General features: G+C 36.4%; 1 long non-coding RNA gene across 1 annotated transcript in view; it reads left to right on the top strand.

Moving 5' to 3' along the window:
* The first annotated feature begins 4,596 nt into the window (after positions 1–4,596).
* The window catches only part of LOC144285039 (uncharacterized), a 101,500-nt gene continuing 84,820 nt past the window's right edge, over positions 4,597–21,276 (top strand). The window contains exons 1-2 of the long non-coding RNA XR_013353431.1: positions 4,597–5,235; positions 12,344–12,441. This is a non-coding gene — a long non-coding RNA (uncharacterized LOC144285039). The remainder of the gene's footprint in view (positions 5,236–12,343; positions 12,442–21,276) is intronic.

The following is a 21,276-nucleotide window of genomic DNA, read 5'->3' as shown; positions in this document are numbered from 1 at the left end:
TGCTGCCACCATGTCTCAGGCACAGCAGGTACTGGCGGGGAGTCCTGAGGTCCTTAGGAGGGCTGTGGCAGAGAATGCGCTGGAAGAGTCTAGTACTTCTCGTGTTATATGGCGAGGACTTGAAATCTATTTCCTAGGTATCAAGTGCTTCGAGAGTACCTCCCTCAAAGCACCATTTTGCTACTGTGACATTTAACAGACATTTCAAACTTGAGAATGCATTCAGCAGCTTTAGTATATGCTGGCATTGAACACAGCACTCAAAAATCTGGTCCGGTATGAAAGAAAGATCTTCATCTAAGCCCCTTGCCTCTGCAGAATGCTGCGATCGACTACAATGACCCAAAGAGACTAAATAACTTATTAAGTTTTAGCTCGTGTACAAACCATCTAGAAGATCAACATTTCATCATATGTATGTATTATATGTTTTATGTATATTTTCCATACATAATATGTATATACGGATTACATATATTTTATGCGTATCTACTTATATTTAGTATCCTCTGATTTTTTTTATTTGTTTGATTTTCAGAAAATGAAAGTCCCATTGCTAGCCTTCATCATTAGCAAAATGGGCTCTATGAGGTATAGTTTTAGGACCAGCGGAAGGGCCCCACCCCCCAGCCTTCTGAAATTCCCTCTGCTCAACCCCTTGTAGGTGAGCGAAAGCCCTTGCACAGAAGCAATGTTTTATGTACAAAAACAGCTGTCTTAAAATATACAGTAGAGACAGTAATTTTTAATTCCTTTATACAAAAGTATAAAAGAATTCCCCATTTGGTGGGCAGATATTGCAAAAGCCTGAGCTCCTGAGGGCAGTGGGTGCCATAACACAGTGTGGAGGAGGATGGAGTACCCCAGGGGGACAGAGGAGCTTTAAAGAAGGGAAAGATCAGAGCTACTGAACACCAGCTGCCCGGATTTCACAACTTCGTCAGGCCAATTCAGAAAATGTCAGTTCTTTGAAACAGTACTATACAAGACAGCCTTATTTAAATAATTCTCCTGAAGCATGGCTGCCCTCCACTAATTGCTTGTTACCCAGAGCTGTCCTAATAACAGAGTTATTTGGTGTTTTCTTTGCTTACTGTTTTCAGGGAAAAACATATTTTAGCTTTTGATGCTTGATTTTGTAATGTCTGTACGTGTATAAATATTTCGATTGTGATCACTTCTCTACAGCAAGTTCTATACATGAATGGAAGAATCCAAATGCGCAGGTAGCGTGGCCAGAAAATTCACCTGTTTGTTTGTTTGTTTGTTTGTTTGTTTGTATTGAGAAACCAGGGCCACACCCCTCCCACTCCTTCATCCTCTTGTCTTTATAAATGCCGCTGAGGGCTAGAAGCCTCTAAGAACAAAACACAGAAGAAGAAAGCAAGGACAGAAAACTGCCACGGGGTCCCTGCTCCTTCTACTTCAACAAACCTCTCTGCTTGTAGACGTCAGGTGCACCCATGGAGCTTGCTTCCAAAGCCTTGGCCCAGCTCTTCCAGGATTTTACTGCTTCCTCTTCTCTTTTTTTTTTTTTCTCTCTCTCTCTTTCTCTTTCTCTCCCTTTCTCTTTCCCTCCCTCCCTTCTCTTTCTCTCTTTCTTCCTTACTCTCTCTCCGCATCTCAGACAGCTGTGTCTCCGTGTCTCATCTTCAAACTCCACTTATTCAAAAACTCAACTTACTTGAATATTGTTAATCCACGATGTCTGAAATTGACTTCTCCTGTCTTAAAACCTCTAGTGCTTAGAGGAGAGTTCTCCAAAAGAGCAGAATAGTAGAAAAAGAGGCATGAGTGAGCCCAAACGTGTTCTAGGTGTATTCGTTATGTTATTTTTAATTTTTTCTTTCCATGGTATGAACTCAGAAATGGAATGCATATATAATATAGAGAGAAATGGAATGGAATACATATTTGCACTACAATCTGTTTTCCATGGCCCACCAGAATATAAAATCAATCCAGAGTTATCATGAAGTCAGGCTTTCCATCAGGACTCTGGATGCTCCCTCTGTCCTCCGTGTGGCTCCTCCACCTGCCTCCCTCTGCCCCATCTGCGCACACTGGGTTGGGGCACATGACACCTCTGACCTGCCATTTGCAATCCAGTGGCTCACACCATCTTTCTATAATTGCTGTTCTGGAATTTTTAAGAGGTTCACCATTTTATAAATCCTTGTCAAATTATTCCAGCTTGAAGAATAATTCTGGTGGCGATATGCCCAAGTGATTTATTCTCTACTTCATCTTAAATATTCTCACAATCATTTTTCTCCTTTAAGTTTTTTTTCTTACTTTCATATTTTTGCTCTTAACTCTTCCTTCTCCTCAAATCCATCTAGAATAACAGTTTAAGGTTTCCATGCCATTGCTTTTTATCATTGTGCTTAAATTTTTTACTGCTTCTATACTAATGTTTTTAGGATTTGGTCTTAGCATTTATTTCGAATTGAATCTATTTTAACTGAAGTTTTAAATTTTAGCTTTAATGTTTAACTTTCATATTAGAGCTCAGCTCTCCTATGTTTATGGGAATTAAGAGTTAGTAACATACTCCCATCTGTTTAACATTTCTTCTCAACATTTTATGTTCTTACAATTTTTAAAATATATTTTCCCAATTGCACCTCTTCTCTTATTCTTTTCTATACCCTTTTATAACATTTGGTGAGAACCTTGGTCCCCTTCTGTGTAAATTGTGTAATGAGTCTGAATTATCAAAAAATAGAGGAGGGTGCAGGTTTATTTCTGGAGTTGTCCTTAGGCTTACTTCTCCGGCATTTCCAAACAGATCTAGACCTCACACCTCTAATGAGGAACGTTCAAAAACAAACTTGAAACACTCAATTTAACCTATAGGTTAATCCTTAAAAGATTTTGTTCTTCCCAGGTAGGCTTCCCTTCATAAGGGAGGGTCTCTCATCTTATGTAGAGAGAGACACATTTTGACATTTATAACCTTTGCACATATTATACACATGTACCATGAGCCTGAAGGTTTTGCAAATTCAAAGCTAGGGCAGGACCCTCCATTCACTGCCCCTGGCCTGAATCCTGAAGAAATCAGGTGGTTATAGACCTGCTGCCAGTTATAGACCTTATGATTAATAATATAGCAGTGAACCAGAGAAAAATTCTAGTTACACTTGCACACTCAATCAATTTTCTGGATTGTGACAGTTCCCTTCTCAGAACACCATCCAAGGGTCCTCCAAGTGTTGGAATACACTGACCCCCTTCACTCATTGGAAGGGTTAAGGTGAAGATTCCAAGGAAAATTTGATCCAGATTCTGAGAGATGGGTGTTTATTTATGTGGGGAACTATATTGGGAAAATCCCAGGATAAAAAACATACCAGACCCTAAAGAGAAGAAACATTTTTGCTTTAGATCAATTTTTCGGTTCTCTTTAGGAAAATTCTGTATCGCGATGGATAGAAATGTTCTTCCTAAAGGAGCACTGAATATTCTTCTGGGGAGAATATAATTTCAGAAAGAAAACCTAAATCTATAAAGTCCTAGATGAAAATCAAATTATTTGTGGGTTTTTGCACTTTATATCCCTTCTGGTGAACCCTACTATGTAGTTTTTTTGTCTTATCATGGAGTTAACTTGAATTTCCATATAATGACGAATGTCAATGAACATTTTTCCATGTGTTTCTTGGTCATTTGAATATCTTCTTTTGGTGAAGTGACATTCAAATCTTTTGCAGATTTTGTTTTTTTTTTATATTCTTATTATTGAGGTATAAGAGTTTTAAATGTTTAACACAAATGATATGTTAAGTACCTATTTTGAAAATATATTTTTCAGTCTGTGGCTTTTCATTTTCTTAAAAACCCAGAGAGGCTTATGTGTTTTGGCCAGGATCACACAGCAAGCCCGCTTGATTCTAATTCCACTGTTGTTTCCAATAAGCCATAGTAAGGGCAGACTTTCCCCTCATACCACTGAGGAAAATCTGTGGTATGAGAAACATACCCACAGATCAGGAATCTATGGTGGGGGAAGGGGGCAGTAATCTGCAATTAATATGTTGCCTCTTAAGAAGAAACCCTGTTGGTAATTTCCCATGTGGAAAGACTACCAGGCTCAAGTATTAATAGTCAACCCTTTGGTTTTTTAAGACCATTTCTAATGCAAGAAATAAATCTGATTTTTAAAAGCCCTCAGGACACATGGGTGACTTGGTTGGTTAAGCATCCGACTCTTGATTTTGTCTCAGGTCATGATCCCCAGGTTCTGAGACTGAGTCCTACATTGAGATCTGTGCCGGGCATGTAGCATGCTTCGGGTTCTCTCTCTTCCTCTGCCCCTCTCCCCACTAAAAAAATTAATAAATCAATAAAGTTTTAAAAGCCCTCAATGTTTGACATGGACTCTATATATAAACAAATTTAAGCTTTAATAGAATGCAAAAAAAAAAAATAGCTTTGCAGAGATTTCAGTGGGCCAGTACTATAAAATAGCAGTTTATACATAAGCACAGAATTTTGCTGAAGTAACAGAACCCCCATTTAAGGCCATAACAATGACCTGAGTGTTATTTTCTTTTCCATAGGAACACACATTCTAATAGAACATCCCTAGTCCATGGAGAGCACTGATATGTTTGTACTGATCATTTGTATCCTTCCACTTCATTCCCTTTGAAGTAACTGGCTAGGCATAGAAGGATATACAAAGTGACCTAAACATGGACTCAGTCTACCCCTTTGGCCTAATGCTTCTGACCAACTTATTGACTTTATTTTCCTCTAAAAGCAAAATTTATTTAAATGTTTCTTAATGACCTGAAAGAATTCCTAGTTATATTCAGTTACTAATTTAAGACAGTACAAGAAATCACGGAAAAGCATCTTATTTCCTAAACGATTAACTTCAAAGGAAATTGCAACTTATGATTTACCAAGAAATTGTCACATTCCAGAGAGAAGATTTTATGATACATGCATAGTTTCTCCTCAACTGAGACAGATGCATATTCTTTCAATTATATGGAAGCAAGTTGTTTTCTGAGTTCTTACAATGCTTTCTGATTTTAAAAAATTTCATTTAAAAGCCTAATTGGAAAAAAACAGAAAGAGAAACAAATGCCTGGGGAAGATGTTCTTACCCAAGAACTGATCAAGGAGTTCTTTGAACCATGGGCTTTAATTATTGGCTGGTCATTTCTTTTTATCCACACTGTTGGCATGGTTCCAGCTACATGGATGCAAAGGATAGTCTATGTAAGTTTTAAAAGAGTCACTCAGTACTTACTTCTGCCAAAATTGTAGACTCATCATTTTAATCATTTTATTATATAGTCTGCCTAAAATGCATGCCACTGTTTTCCTTGATAAACAGCAGACTGGGCCTTATCAGGCCTGTAGGTCAGTAAACCTAGAATTACATGCAGAATTTGGACATGAGTATTCCTCAGATGAGCCCAATTCTAAATTTTGTTTAAAGTTTTTATTTTTATCAAAATTATATGCCTATGTTTTAAACTTAAATATTTCTGTACTATTGTTATATAAAATAACTTCCCTGACCAATTCTCCTTTGTCCCATTCCCTCCTCTCCTTAGGTAGCCACATTCAATTCTTTCCAAGCTGACATTTTAAAAAAATTACTTTGATATTATTAAATAGCATGCTTACTAATTCTTGACTATTTAGCTTTAGTGTTTTCAAAAGGATACCCATTCCAGAGGATGAGGATGAATCTTTATTTTCTCTCCCACCACTCTGTACTTGCCTGTCCCTCATCTCCATGTACTCTTGTTATAGTTTAATCATAATATAAATCAATAGTCAACATATACGTTGATAGGACTATGTAAACACTATTCCCAGCTGAGTTGCACAATAAACTATGATTACTCAACCTCACTGTACACCTCTTTGTTTTTCCTGGGTTAATAATTGCATACTTGTCTAATTTTCTAGGTAATTATCAATTTAACCTTAAATATTCAGGCAATCCTGTATCTCTCCTTAGTAAATAACAAATATATAAGGTAGTCTATCAATTTCATCTTCTTTAAGAAATATCCTCTGGAGTCATCTGAGGTGTTCCCATATGGACCAGTTGTTTACTAAACCTCCATCCCCTCCTAAAGATTCCCTTTTCTCTCCTCTCAATGAGTTTTTTTATTGTTTTTTATTTTATACCTTCCTCATTCCTGAGTTACTTTCTTATTTTGATAAAGGATATTTTCCAGTATCTCCCAAGATAGGATGCACTAGTAGTAAATTTTTGAGAACTTACATATCTAGCAATACCTACTTTTTTTTCATACTCCATTGATAACTTGCCTGAGTATAGAATTATAAGATTGGAAATCATTTTCCTTTAGAATTTTGTTCTCCAGCTTTTAGTGTCTAGTTGGGTTTCCCACCACCCCCCCCCCCCCAAGGGTTCTGGTATGTCTAGATAATTTTCCTTGGTGAAGGTGAAATTTTGCCCATTTTTCTAGACACTCATTGGGCCTATTTGCTTAATAACTCATGTATATCAGATCAGGAAAAATTCTTTAAATCATTGCCTGAAAAAAAAAATCATTGCCTGATAATTTTTTCCCTTCATTTTCTGTTTTCTTTCTGAAACTTCTATTATTTATATAATGTATCTGCTGTAGTTCTCTAACTTATTTATTATTTCTCCTATTTTCCATTTCTTAGCTCTGTTTTCTGGGAAATTAATTTTATTTTCCAGTGTCTACTGTTGAGTTATTTTTTTCTGCTGTCTTATTTTTTAATTTTGAGGTCTTTGTTTCCTATGTCAGCATTTTTAGTTTCATCTGTTCTTGTTTCATGGTTATAATAGCTCCTTTAGTTCTTTCAGGATAGTCATGATGTTTTTTAAATCATCTCCTCTTTGTGTGTATTTCTAATCATTTCCTCTGTTTCCTCCAAGTTTCCTTTTTCCCTTCTTCATCTGTTTAATCTCTCCCTCTCTCTTTAATAAAAGAGGTTTTCCTCAGCTATCTGGCAGGTCTAAGTTGTCTGTTTTAATTTAAGAGTAAGAAAGTAAGAATGGACTCAATAATACATGGGCTAAGACTCAAAGCATGAATTTTATTGTGAGATGAGCAGAGGCACCTAGGTGGCTCAGTTGGTTGAGCAAACGACTCTTGATCTGCTCAGGTCATGATCACAGGGTCTTGAGTTTGAGCCTCGTCTTGGGCTCTGTTCTCAGCATGGAGTCTGCTTGCCCTTCTTCTTTCTGTTCCTCCCTCTGCTTGTGCTCTCTCTCTCTCTCTCTCTCTTTCTCTCTCTCTCAAATAAATAAATAATCTTTATTATGAGGGGAGGAGACAAGCATTTTATTAGAAGATCAGTGATGTTGGGACATCTGAGTGGCTCAGTGGTTGAGCGTCTGTCTTTGGCTCGGGTTGTGATCCCAAGGTCCCGGGATCAAATCCTGCATCAGACTCCCTGCAGCAGGCTCCCTGCTTCCTGCAGGGAGCCTGCTTCTCCTCTGCCTATGTCTCTCCTCTCTCTGTGTCTCTCATGAATAAATAAATAAAATATTAAAAAAAAAAAAGAAAGTAACCCTATGTGTTCAACATCCTTTGCCTAATCACAGATAGGAACAACCTAGCGACCACAACTAGCTAGTGTGAAGTTTATGCCACCTCTGAACCTCAGGGTTTACAGGTTTAGATCTGTAGAAGCTTCCACCCTCTCCTACCCCAATTCACAAGGCCCACAAGTTTGAAGTATGCAGTTAGGATATACTGCCACTGGGTAGTATCATTCTCAGTATCATTCCTAAGGTCTCAACTATAAATTGCATATTTTGAAAGAGATTCAAAGTTTATCCACTGATGTTTCTGTTCATATTATTTATGAAAAGAAATGTTTTCCTTTAAAGTGCAAATATTTAAATGTGTCCTAAGAAGGAATACAAGTGACGTTGAATTGGTTTGATACGTAATTTCTAAGGGAAATATCCTTCTCACTAACCTTTGTTATAAAAAACAGTTTAATCCAACCCTGTTCTTTATATAAATATCATATAGAATATTCCTTCTAACACTTCTTGAATTCTAAATTTCAAAGCAATATTTTAAATATTTACCTATGACTTTTTAGCCTTCAACAACTTTTGCCTTCCAAACCTGGAAGATTTTGAAATACATCTTCATTTCTCCTAGTATTTTGTTTCTTCTGGCTGTTGTAGTCCGCTGAATTGCTAGTGATACCTGGATAAATCTTCCCACACCTCATTAGAGCAAGAGAGATCATGCCAAGAACCAAAATCTAAATCAGTCAAAAGCCATTGTGAGAATAAGTAATACTCAGCACTAAAAATAAGCAAACTATTGATACACATAACTTAGGTACATCTCAAGGACATGATTATGAGGGAAAAAAGCCACACTCAAAGGTCATCCACTGTATGATTCCATTTATATAACATTCCCCAAATGACAAAATCATAGAGATGAAAAGCAGTTCATGATTGGCAGGGAGGAGGAGGCAGGTATGACTCTACAGAGTAGCAAGAGAGAGATCTTTGTGGTAATGGAGTAGTTTTATATCTTGACTGCAGTGGTGGCTACACAAAGTTACAAATGTGATAAAATGATACAAAACTATACATACAATGGACCAATTTCAATTTCATGGTTTTGATATTGTAATAACTATGTCAGATAGAACCATTGGGGGAAACTGGGTGAAGGGTACCAGAAACACTCTGTACTATCTTTCCAATTTCCTATGAATATAAAAGAATTTCAGGGGCACTTGGTGTCTCAGTCAGTAAAGCATCTGCCTTCAGGTCAGGTCAGGATTCCAGGGTCCTGGGATCGAGCCCCACATCCACCTTGGCCTCCCTGCTCAGCAGAAAGCTGGCTTCTTCCTTTGCCCCTCTCCTTGCTCATGCTCTCTCATGTTCTCTCTCTCTCTTTCTCTCTCTGTCTCTCTCTCTCTAAGTAAATAAATATTTTAAGAAAAATAATTTCAAAATAAATTTTTAGAGAAAAATTTAAAAAGAATTAATAGGGGCACCTGGGTGGCTCAGGCAATTAAGCATCCAACTCTAACTTCTGATTCAGGTCATTATCTTAGGGTGGCAAGATCAAGCCCCATGTTGGGCTCCACACTCAGTAGGGGTCTGCTTCTCTTTCCTGCTCTCCCTTTGCCCCTCCCTCCACTCATGCATGCTCTCTCTCTCTCTCTCTCTCTCTCTCAAATAAATCTTTTTTTTATTTAAATAAAAAGAACAAAGAAACCAATATCTTTTAATAATCAAAACTTAGATACCTGAAATTTATACATTAGAAATTGCTTTGAAGTACACCATCAGTTGTGGGCACCTTCTGTCCTGTTGTGTCTAGAGATGAAGTGAGGCAGTAAAACTCCCAGATTCCAGGTAGCAACAAATGAGTTTTATCTCACTACATCATGTTCTACATCACCACAGTGCAATTCATTTATACAGTTTGAGGATCCATGTACCATAATTTCTATATTGAGTTTGGAATTTAGCTTGAGTCTTAATTTCTAAATTTGTGCTTCTTTTTGGCTTCAACCTATTGAAACGGCATTTTTTTTAATGCTTTAAACTTGAATGTCTGTATTCAGTAATACAGCACCTTAGAATTTTGCATTTTTTTCTTTATTACTTGTCATATAGTTTTATTACTTCTTGAAATATTGTTTTCTTTTATTGTTCTGGGCTAGAGACTGTTAAAAGGTGGCAGCAGTTGCTCAGAATAACAACAACATTTTATGGAGAAGTTTAGAACCTTTATTCCATGAAGAAAAGTCATTCTGAAGTTTTAATGGTGCCCCTATCAATCATCACAATTATGTTATTGTTTGAACCTCACTACTGGAAAACAATGTGTGATATTCCCCCAAATCAAATTTTAATGAATAACAACTTGGTATTTACTGCATTGTTATTGTATTCTGGTAGCTTTGATTTACACTTGAATCATATCAACCATATATTTAGTTGATATGAAAGGCATTCCCCAGGCTAAAAACGGACTATATTCTATTCACAAATTGATGATTTTTAAACATAAAGCTTATTTTCTCATAGTAACACTATTACTTATAGTTGATTCACAGATTAATCTACAGTCAGATTTAAACCTAGAATTGGATGTATTACAACCAGAACTGTCATGGACCTATCCACTATCATTAAAGATTTGTTGATGTTGTTCCAAAAAATCAAACAAATGCACAGTTCTTTGAGGAAGATCTATTCAAACAGAGTAAAATGTCTCATATTTCCTCATATTACGTTTTCTAACTCTCCAATTGCTTATAATCTTGCTCACATTCTGTCCAATTCTGGCCTCGTGCTGACCTCCTAAGTTCAGTGGGAGATAAGGCCTCCAGCAGGAAGTTCGGATTCCACAAAGGGCACCCTGCAGGGCAAGAAGGTCAATTTGAATCCCTTTGCACCTCATCTTCCTTGCCAGTCATCAAATCAGTAGCTCTCAATTTGAAATGCATCCTTCCCTATCTGCTCTATGATACTGTTATTGTTAGCCCTTTGAGCACTTCTCTTTCAGAGTGAACACAGCATCTGAGGATGCAGGAGGGACACTCTTCTTTGGGGTCTCTGTGTGGGTGTGAGGGTATCAGCCTGGTTCTGCCAGAGACACTGATACAGAGTGCTTCTTTGTCCATCCATCCACCTTGCAGCCTCCACATGGTGTGGCCTTTCCATGGGAACCTGAGCCCCTCTAAGAGCACCAGCACTGTAGAAGCCTCATACCCCAATTCCCTCTGCGGCCCCCACAACCCTCTGCCCCTCTTGTGCCCTATAGGTTCCTACTGAGCCTCTGGAACCCATGGCTCTGCAATCCTGCCCTACTTGCTAATCACCTGCTCGCTTCCTGCTGGGCCAAAGCTGTGAACTTCTTCTCTACTATCCAGAGGTGGAGAAGGGGACAAATAGAATGGGCAACATGAGGGAGACAGTAACCTAAAGAAGAGGTTAATCCTAAAAGTAGGGTGATGGTTGGACATATGCTAACATGCATCATTCCATTCTTCTCAACAGCAAAGAAATGACTGTACCTACCAAAAGAAAATTCAAACAAGGAGATTTCATGGGTTGAAATGAGAGAGCTCCATGGGGCTGCTAGTCAACATCTAAATAGCTTTCCTGTGAGATAATGAAGAGGTGGAGGTTTCTGTTTCAGGAGGAGAGATTGAGAGACCTTGGGAAGCTTCAAGACTCCTTGGTCTCTTGGGGATGTCCTTGGATTGACTAGACCAGATATTTGTGTGTAAATTGTATTCTGATGACCAGACTGTTTATGTATTTGGAGGGGAAGGAGGATCTATGTTTGGTCAGATCTGTTAGCTTCATTTAGCATGATTTATACTTTATCATGTTGACTATATATCCTATCCTCCAGGAAGTCCAAGTTTTTCTTTTTGTTATATCTCAGCTTGGTCTCACAGAATTAAAAAAAAAAAAAAAAAAAAAAAAAAGGCTTCTGATGTGTCTCAGAGATTTACCATCATGCCAATTAGACAACACTGGTCAGTAATTTTTTAAAAAATCAAGGCAGAGAGTTCTAAAATGCAGATTGTCTGAAGAAGGATGGGTCTGTTTGAGAAGTCATTACCACCCATCACTAAAGGTGTCCCAAGCAGAAGTTGGACATTGGAGCTGGAAAATTACAGAAAAGCAGAAAACCATAGAGGTCTTATCAGCCCATGACTTCTAGGATTCTAAAAGCTGGGGGGAATTTGAACATTAAAATAATTACAGTTAAGTTCATTGAATTCAATTTTAGCCTATTATTCTAATATACTATTTGTGTGGCACAGATGCAGTTCCATTCTTTTCCCAAAAGGAGACAGCCTATGTCCTTCAAAGTGTAATTCTTGTGCACAAAGTTGACATTCAGAAAACGTGATCTGAGAGGCCATGCACCTCAAACTGTAAACAATAAAGGAATACTTACCCCTAAATTTTGACAGTGACCTTTAAGTATTGTTCTATTTCCTACCTGTCTAATAATATTAAGGTTTAGGTTGGAATATGGAAGCATGAATTTAGCTCTGGGGAAAATACTACTGTTTATAACCATGGGAAGAATTAAAAAGGAAGGTGGAGTTTTTTTAAGAGTTTTAAAATAATAATCCATGGGTACAATAGACTAAAAAAGTAAAAACAAACATTTTACTTCCAACATGTTTTTATTAAATTTCATGTTTTATTTTTAATAAAAAATAACTTAAACATACCCTCTTGTGACAAGCTGCCATAAGCTAAACTTTCTTAGATTCGTTCAGAGTTAGACAGGAATTAGATTTAAATCATTTATACTTCTACTTATATATTTCATCAATATGTTTTTCACAGTTCACCAATGACCTACCTCAGTGTTCACAGAGCATGGCACCAGCATATGCTTGGAACATTTGATTGCTTCAAGAGAAGAAGTGATCGCAGGTTACAAAGTGAGTTTTTAAATATTTCTTTTTTTTTTTTTTTTAAAGATTTTATTTATTTATTTATGATAGTCACAGAGAGAGAGAGAGAGGCAGAGACACAGGCAGAGGGAGAAGCGGGCTCCATGCACCGGGAGCCCGACGTGGGATTCGATCCCGGGTCTCCAGGATCGCGCCCTGGGCCAAAGGCAGGCGCCAAACCGCTGCGCCACCCAGAGATCCCACAAAGTGAGTTTTTAATCAGCTTTCTTTTATAACACTTATCCTCTCTTGCCATTGGCCTCAGGCTTCCTGTTCTCCAAAATTCTTAGGCTTACATTTTATCTCTTTATCTGTTCAAGTGTAGCAAGCTTGTATCCAGTTCTACATGAAATTAAAATGTGTCACCACTCTCCTAGAGACATCTTATATTGCTTTTAATAATGTGTCCATCTTCTGTCATGAATAGGCAAGCACTAGTTCATCCCTCAATAGATGGTATTGATTCACTAAACCCTAAAGATTTTTGACCTTTTTAAAAAGTGATTCCCACTGCACAAGATATTTTACAAAGTGACAAGGACTTCTGTGCATTGAGATGAAATTGGTACCATTTAAATTGAGCATATTTTCTGGGGAGATTCAAAAATTGTATCGTTAACTAAGGGACATTTTGAATAATTTCAGTGTGCTTTTTCTGAAAAGGGAAATAGTGTAAAAAATGAGACTTCATGATGTAAATTGAATCTAAAATCAGCAAAGGGATTAATAACCTAAGTTGATATTGATATAAATTAGCTGTGAAGCTGAATAATGCTTTTGGGTATGAAGGAAGGATTAAACCAGAAACTAATTAGGCAATGAATGATCCAAATGACTGTGTACTTGTGATTTAGAGTCAAAAGATCCACATTCTATTCCCATGTCTGCCACCTGATGAAATTTACTTGCCTCCAAGTGCACAGTTTCTTCACAAGTGAAAGGCGGGGGCTGAATTAGATGATTGCTGAAATCTTCTCTGGATTTGGCAATCTATGATTTAGCAGGTTCACATGTCATCCAAAAATAACCTCTGGTCCAAGCTGGTTAATTTAAACAAAAGTCCTATATTCATTCATTCAATAAATATGTATTAAGCAAATGTTACATAAAAAGCATTGTAAGGTCCGTTGTAATAGATATTTGAAATTCAAAGTTTGTCGAAGGAAGTTTGAGTCTGACCTATCTGTACCTCATCCCAATAGAGGTATCCTGAAGAGCATCAAAAGGCACATACGGTTTGGGAGAGAGGTTGGAACTGGAGCTAGGGATCTGTGAGGGATCAGCATGTACTTCTCTTTTGCAATCGATGAATCATTAATACTAAAGGTGAGCACCAAGGGTCGCATTTATTAAGGTAGCACATAGACCCATGGTCTCTTCTGGCCTATGGAATCTGGTGACAGATAGTACTGCCATTGATTCCTCATTCTCAGACACAAATTACTTTTCTTCTTCTCTCCTGTATCCTCCATAGCTGTCATCATTATGTCTCTCACTTGAAATGTCTTGTAGTTATTAAAATAATTTCTCAAGAGTATACACATTTCAAAGGTAATTTAGTAACCTAAAGGGATTATCTGACAACAGTGGAATGTTGGGCATCAGTGATAAGCTCTTGGAGGGATATTTCTATGAGGGGAGTATTACCAAGGCCTTAAAATTATATCATCAAGGTGAACATAAACTATGCTAATGCAAAATGCATATTCTTGAGCTTGCTTTTGCAAGCCATGGTAAATCATTCTGTTCCTAAGATTAAACTGGTAGTATCCTACTTACTTCCACTTTCAATATAGACATACCCAGGCAAATCACATATGTATTTACTAAATTGCTCAAGTACTTCCCATTTTCAGGAGGTTTTGTGTGCATGTATAGCCAAGAAATATTCTCATACTTAATGGTACTGTGAACAGATTTCTGTTATTTATATGCTCTTCATACTCAAATCAGTGTTTCATAGAGTACAATTTCTTTCACTCTATATCTTTCATTAGATCTATCTCTATCTCACTAAGCATTCAGTTAAATATGCTCAACAGAGTTTATCAGTTAAATATGCTCAACATGAGAGTAATGAATTCATTCATTCATTTATTTATTAAACCTATATAAGTTGAGGTCCTAATATATACTAAGTGCAGCTTAACTTTTTAAGAATATAAAAGTGAGTTGGGGTACCTAGGTGACTTTGTTGGTTAAACATCTAATTCTTGATTTCAGCTCAAGTCATGATCTCAGGGTCGTGAGACTGAGCCCTTTGTTGGGCTCTGTGCTGGGCATGGAGCCTGCTTGGGTTTCTCTCTCCCCTTCTGCCTCCACCTCTTCCCCCTTTTCTCTCTCCCTTCTCTCTCTTTCTCTCTCTCTCTCTCTCTCTCTCAAAAAAAAATATATGTAAAGATTTATATAAAAGTGGATATATAAAAAACAGAGTGTTTCAACTGTCAAGTGGGAAAGACAAGCAAACTGAAAGAGTTCTATCATTGCTTATAATATAAAAATTATATATATGTATATATATATAATGAAAAGTTAAATAAAACTTTAAGAGCTATAAACAGGAGATGAATTAATAATCATATATCCAATGTCCATACTGCCCAAAGCTATTTATAGAGTCAGTGGAATCTCTATCAAAATTTCAATAACATATTTCACAGAAATAGAAAAAAAAATAATTCTATGAATTATGTGTAACAACAAAGTCCCCTAATAGCCAAAGCAATCCTGAGAAAGAACAAAGCGGGAGGTATCACACCTCCTGGTTTCAAATTATATTACAAAACTATTATAATCAAAATAGTATGGTATTGGCAAAAAAAAAAAAAGACATAGATGAAAACAGATATCGGCAAACATAGACTAATGGAACAGAATTGAGAGCCCAGAAATAAACCTACACATATACAGTCAACTAATATTTGACTAGAAATCCAAGAATACTCAATGGGGAAAGGGTAGTTTCTTCAATAAATGGTGTTGAGAGAACAGGATATATTATATGCAAAAGAATGAAATTGGACCCCTATCTTAACACCAGTCAGAAAAATTAGTTTGTGGTAGATCAAGTTCTTAAATGTAAGACCTGAAACTATAAAACTTTAGAAGAAAACACAGGGAAGAGCTTCCCAACTTTGGTCTTGGCAGTGATTTTTTGAATATGAAAACAAAAACATAAGCAGCAAAAGGAAAAATCAAGTGGAACCACATCAAACTAGAAGGCTTCGGTGCAGCAATACAAACAAAACAAAAAGGCAACACAGTATAGAGAAAATATTTGCAAACCATATATCTGATAAGTGATAATATCCAAAATATGGAAGAACTCATCAACTCAATAGCAGAGAAACAAATAATTAAAAAACAGGCAATGGATCTGAATAGACATTTCTCTAGAGAAGACATAAATGGCCAACAGGTACATGAAAAGGAGCTCAACATCACTGAACATCAGGAAAATGCAAATTACAACCCCAATGAGATGACATCTCACACCTGTTAGAATGTCTGTTATCAAAAGGCAAGAGAAAACAAGTACTGGTGATGTTATGGAACCTTTGTGCAGCATTGATGGGAATGCAAATAGGTATAGCCATTGAGAAAACCAGTATTGAAGTTCTTCAAAAAGTTAAAAATGGAACTTCCATATGATCCAGCAATCCCATTTCTGGGTATATATCCAGAAATATATAAGAAAATGAAATCACTGTCTCCAAGAGTTGTCTGCACCCATGTTCATTGCCATTATTATTCATAATAGCCAAGACATGGAAACCTAAGTGTACATCAACAATAAATAGATAAAGAAATAAGGACAATGTGATTTTATATCTCTATATAGATATAGAATAGATCAGCCTTATTATTCAGCCAAAAATAGAAAGGAAATCCTGCCATTTGCAACAATGTGGATGAATCTAAGGGCATTATGCTAAGTGAAATAAATCAAAGAAAAGACAAATATTGTATGATCTCCTTTACATGCAGAATCTTAAAAAAGCCAAACTCAGAGAAACAGATAGTAGACTGGTGCTTGCCAGGGGCTGGGGGGCAAGGGAAATGGTATTGGTCAAAGATTATAAACTTCCAATTCTAAGATTCATAAGTTCTAGGAATCTAGTATACAGAATGATGACTATAGTTAACAACACTATGTTGTATACTTGAAAATTATTAAGAAAATAGATCTTAAGTATTCTGACCATCAAAAGAAGGTAATTTGTGAGACGATGAATCTGTTAACTAATTTTCTAGTGGCAATCATTTTGCAATATATACAACGATCAAATCAGCATGTTGTACATCTTAAACTTCCAAATGGTATATGTCAATTATATATCAATAAATTTGGAAAAATACAAGACTTTTCCCATTGATTTTCATTGCAGTAAAACTTACAGTGACTTCTGATATTTACCAAATACCATATAGTCTCTCTGAAAACTGTGTAGAAGAATATCATCTAACATTAGGTGTAAAATTATGTCATATATTTTAATTTGGCCAAATAAATTAGAAAATATATTCTGGTTCATGTGAAGTTTTCTTTGAAGACTCCGACTTGAAGAATATTGCATGAAATAAAGAGAATGAGTTAAGAATCTTGCATTATGAATGGAAAATAATAATTCAATTCATATTCAAAGACTATATTCATATTCATTATTTACAGTCAATTAAAATACCAGAGGCAACTTTCTCTAAAACTACCAGCAATAAATAGAAATATGTATGTCAAGAAATAAAAGAAGATATGGAATTAATTATATAATGACAAAAAAGTTTTTTTTAAATGTGTTACATCTTTCTCACTCTAGTGGTTTCTAGTTTGTTTTGCTGCATAAACATGTATTTACATGAATGTGTTTTGTATCTTGAGTTCATATCAGTTTATAGTTTTATATCATCCTGCTATATACTCTCACTGTGAGTATACAGTATACACAGGAGAATTCTGCATATATGAATTTCTCATTATAGAAACTTTCATCTCAATAGATTTTTTTCCCCCTCTTAGTCCATAATGCTCTAAGGATTGCTTACTGGTCAATGTTGATTTTAAAAACGCTAAGTGTGGGTTTATCTTTGATCTCATGTTTGACTTTGCAAATGAAATGACTCGGATTTGGGAAGACTAGGTGTTTGTGTTGGGCGTCATGCTGAATGGTGACAGCCGTTCCAGGCTCTCAGAAATAGCAGAGACAGATCTACAGCTTCACTCATAGCCTGTTCTTCATGGTGAGCAAAGTACATATGTATCAGTAGATTACTAAAGAGACTATAAAAATTGTTAAAATATAACTCAGTAGGAGTTGAAACTTTCAGGCAATTGAAATATTAGTCTTCAGATCAAGAGAGGTTTTATTACTGATGTGTTGGAGCAGATCTCTCTGATGAACAAAACTGACACACTTGGGCACTATACCCCTTACAGGAAATGGAAAACTATTTATAATTGCCTCAGTGGAGTTTATGAGAACTGAACCTGTCCGGCTGAACTCTTTCTCAACACTGTCCATCCTTAGTTACAGCTATCCATTATATATTTTGTAAGTGTAATTATTCTCATAGGCCCATTTGGAGGTTGCATGATATTGGCCTTATTTTCTCTGGCACATTTGTATGTGATCAAAGATAAACCCACACTTAGTATTTTTAAAATCAACATTGACCAATAAGCAACTCTTTCTTTTTTACCAGATTGCAAGTGGTAAGACAGTGCAGTCTCTCTATTAAAATGAGATTTCTTTGCTTCATAATTTAAATTCCCAATAACAAATACGATGCAACAATGGATCCTCCTTCTATAATTTTGTTACTTCATGCTCTTTCTTCATAACCCTCATCAGAACCTGAAAACCATTGGAAAAATGCTAAAGTTGGTAAAACTGCATTTTTACACTTGAATTTCCACAACAAACTCAAGATTCTCTCACCCCTAAAAACCTAATAAATTGATATAAGCCCAGATAAATTAACCTGTGTATAACCTACTCTGCTTGCAAAGGATTCTAGAAGCAAATAACCCATAAGCAATGCTACATTTTTCTGGATTATTCGAGATGTTACATTAATTCCTTTGGGCTCTATTTTTTTAATCTCCAAAATGGAGAAAACAAATTAGCCTCATGTGGTTTTTGTAGGCTTAAACAAGAGAATTAAAGAGGGACAAACTGTACATGAACTAAGTGATTCTCTGCCTGGTTGTACAGCAGAGTCTTCTGGAAAACTTTAAAATTCATAGAATATATTCTCAGAGATTCTAATTAAATAGATCTGGCTTGGAGCCCAGGGATCTGTGTTCTTAACCTCATACCAGAGGTTCTGATGGGTAATGGTAACCAATTAGCTTAATAAAAGTTACCTTTATTGCTTTCTAGGATCCAAGTTTCCATATATTCCTTGTCGCTGTCCTGGGTGCTGCTGGAAGTAAATCAGTCTGATCCTAGGTTTAAGCTGGTTCACCCCTATAAGCCTTCACTTTCTTACTTGTATCTTTTTCACTTACTGTCTCGTATCCTTTTTACTTTTCCTCCTGAGCCTTGAGTTCCTGGAGCTTCAGGAAACATTAGGACACCAGCCCTTGCAGCCTACATGGTTGTCTGTTTGCTACCCTCTGTTGTATTACCATTGCAGCTGGCTTGAAAGCCTTGACCTCAATTGAACATTTCTAGAACACTTTGTGGCAAAATTGATCCAGACCCTGCTCTGGCATAGCCAACAGTTTTGCCAAAATTGTGCCATGAATTATTGTGGTTGATATCATAATTTTTAATTTTGTATTGCTCTTCTCAGAAAATATTTAACACATTTCAGTATAATTTTTTAAACCTCTTCCTTGTTCCTGAACAGCCTTTAAACTTCAGGACTTCAGGAAGTGGTAATATATCAGCTACATTAGTTATGGCCGCATATAACAAGAACCCCAAAATAAGAACAGCCTAGATACTACAGATTATTTCTCCTTTGTATAAGAGACATCCAGAAATGGGCATAACAGAGCTGATATGGCAGCTCCATTGTAAAGAAAAAAAAAGGGCATAGGGTTTGTGAACCTGTTATACTATCCTAGCAGGTGGCTTTTATTTATAAGATTATCTCATCCTATAGTATTGTTGGAGTTCCAGTGTTTGCATAAGCATTTCTGTTACCCAGTAAGGAGGGGAAAGCAAAATAGAGATTTCTCCCAGATGAACCAGTTCTTTTTAGGTGTCCTCAAGGAAGTCCCAAGAGTTCCACATTGCTATAAGGCTACGATGCTGCAGGAGAAGTAGGGCAGTGTGGTCATCTAGCTGGGTACATTGCCATCCAGAATAAAACTGGAATTATTTTACTAAGGAGACAGGGATAACAGATACTAGGGAGCAAACTGCAGTCTTTGCCACAGGGTGATCAATAAAATAAATACTGCTAATGATCCCATCACAGTGAGATATCCAACCCAGCTACTTAGTGTATTCTCTTTCATGTAATGTCTGGCCAATAAAACTGGTTGTGGAGAACGTAGCTGGGGGAGTATTGATGATGGCTTTCTCTGATTCCTTATCCAAGAAGTTGTTGAAAATACAACCAGGGAGACGGGAAACATAGGTCTCAACAGTAATTGCTGTTACTTTCTGACCACTTCCTTTGTGTCAGGAGAATTACATGTGCTCCATTATTGAGTCCTTACAACAAAACCAAGGGATTATCATTCCTATTGTACAGATGAAGAAACTGAAACTTAGAGAAGGTTAAGTAACCCAGGCTGTGCCCTTTACCCCAAGTCTGCACTGCTGTTGCTTGAAACAACTATTGCATGGCCTGTTTTAGGGTTGGGAGTCATTATGAAGCTGAAAGGTAACTGCAAGTTTATAAGCTAAGAAATATTAACAGATGCCTACTAGGGGATTCACATTGGAATGTGGGCATAGAGGGGACGTATCATCACATAATCACCACTTTTCAGAGCAGCATTTTCACAGTGTGCCCTTCAACTGGATATTAAATGTTATTTGATTTTTTAAAAAAAAGCTACGGTGAAATAAGTTTGAGAAATATTGGGTAAAATCAAGTTAACCTGGAGTTTTCAAAGTACAGAAGAGTTCACAGCTTTAAACATGCCAGTGTGCTTTCTCCATGTGTTCATTTTATGCCTTCTACTCTTGTCAATATGCACATAAGAAGTAATATCATAGGTAGAACTTCTTCCTAGCATTGTGCCATTTTTTCCATTTGGCTAAAGCGTTTTTCCTTTCTTCACCCTGTCTTTTCCTAGATCCCATCTAGGAATTATATCTAATTTTTTCTTAATCTTCTGTTGTAAACACAAGATCATAAAATAGTCATTTCTCTGTTAGTTTTCCCACTCAGAAACATGGGCATCCCTTGAGGTCAATACATATAGATCAAACTCATTTTGTGATAACTATGTGATATCACATATAATTTACCAATGACATTCAAAATAACAAACAATTGGTAAATGTCAATTGTATCTCAGTAAAACTGGAAAAAATTGTTTTTGTTTTTCCTGGACATTGATCAGTTAGAATGGTCTTCTAAAAAATAAAGAAAAAAAAGAAAAAAGAAAAGAAAAAAAAAAAAAAAAAAAACCCTGGTTTATTCCAATTGATTCTCAAACCTGCTGAGCAATTTCTAAACCATTTCTGTATGAGTTAATGTTAATGTTTCTTGGGTTTTTGTCACCACAAAAATAATTCAATAAATTTTATTGTAAGGTAATATTCTTATATCCTTTTACAGAATAAAATTGCAATTATCTACTAATTAGCATTTAAAATCAGTGTCTTTATTTCTATAAGAAATGGTCACCAAAAAATG

Source organism: Canis aureus, chromosome 15 (assembly GCF_053574225.1).
Source record: "Canis aureus isolate CA01 chromosome 15, VMU_Caureus_v.1.0, whole genome shotgun sequence".
Taxonomy (NCBI): Eukaryota; Metazoa; Chordata; class Mammalia; order Carnivora; family Canidae; genus Canis; species Canis aureus.
Note: the sequence above shows the minus strand (reverse complement) of the source record. Positions and strands in the feature narration are given on the sequence as shown.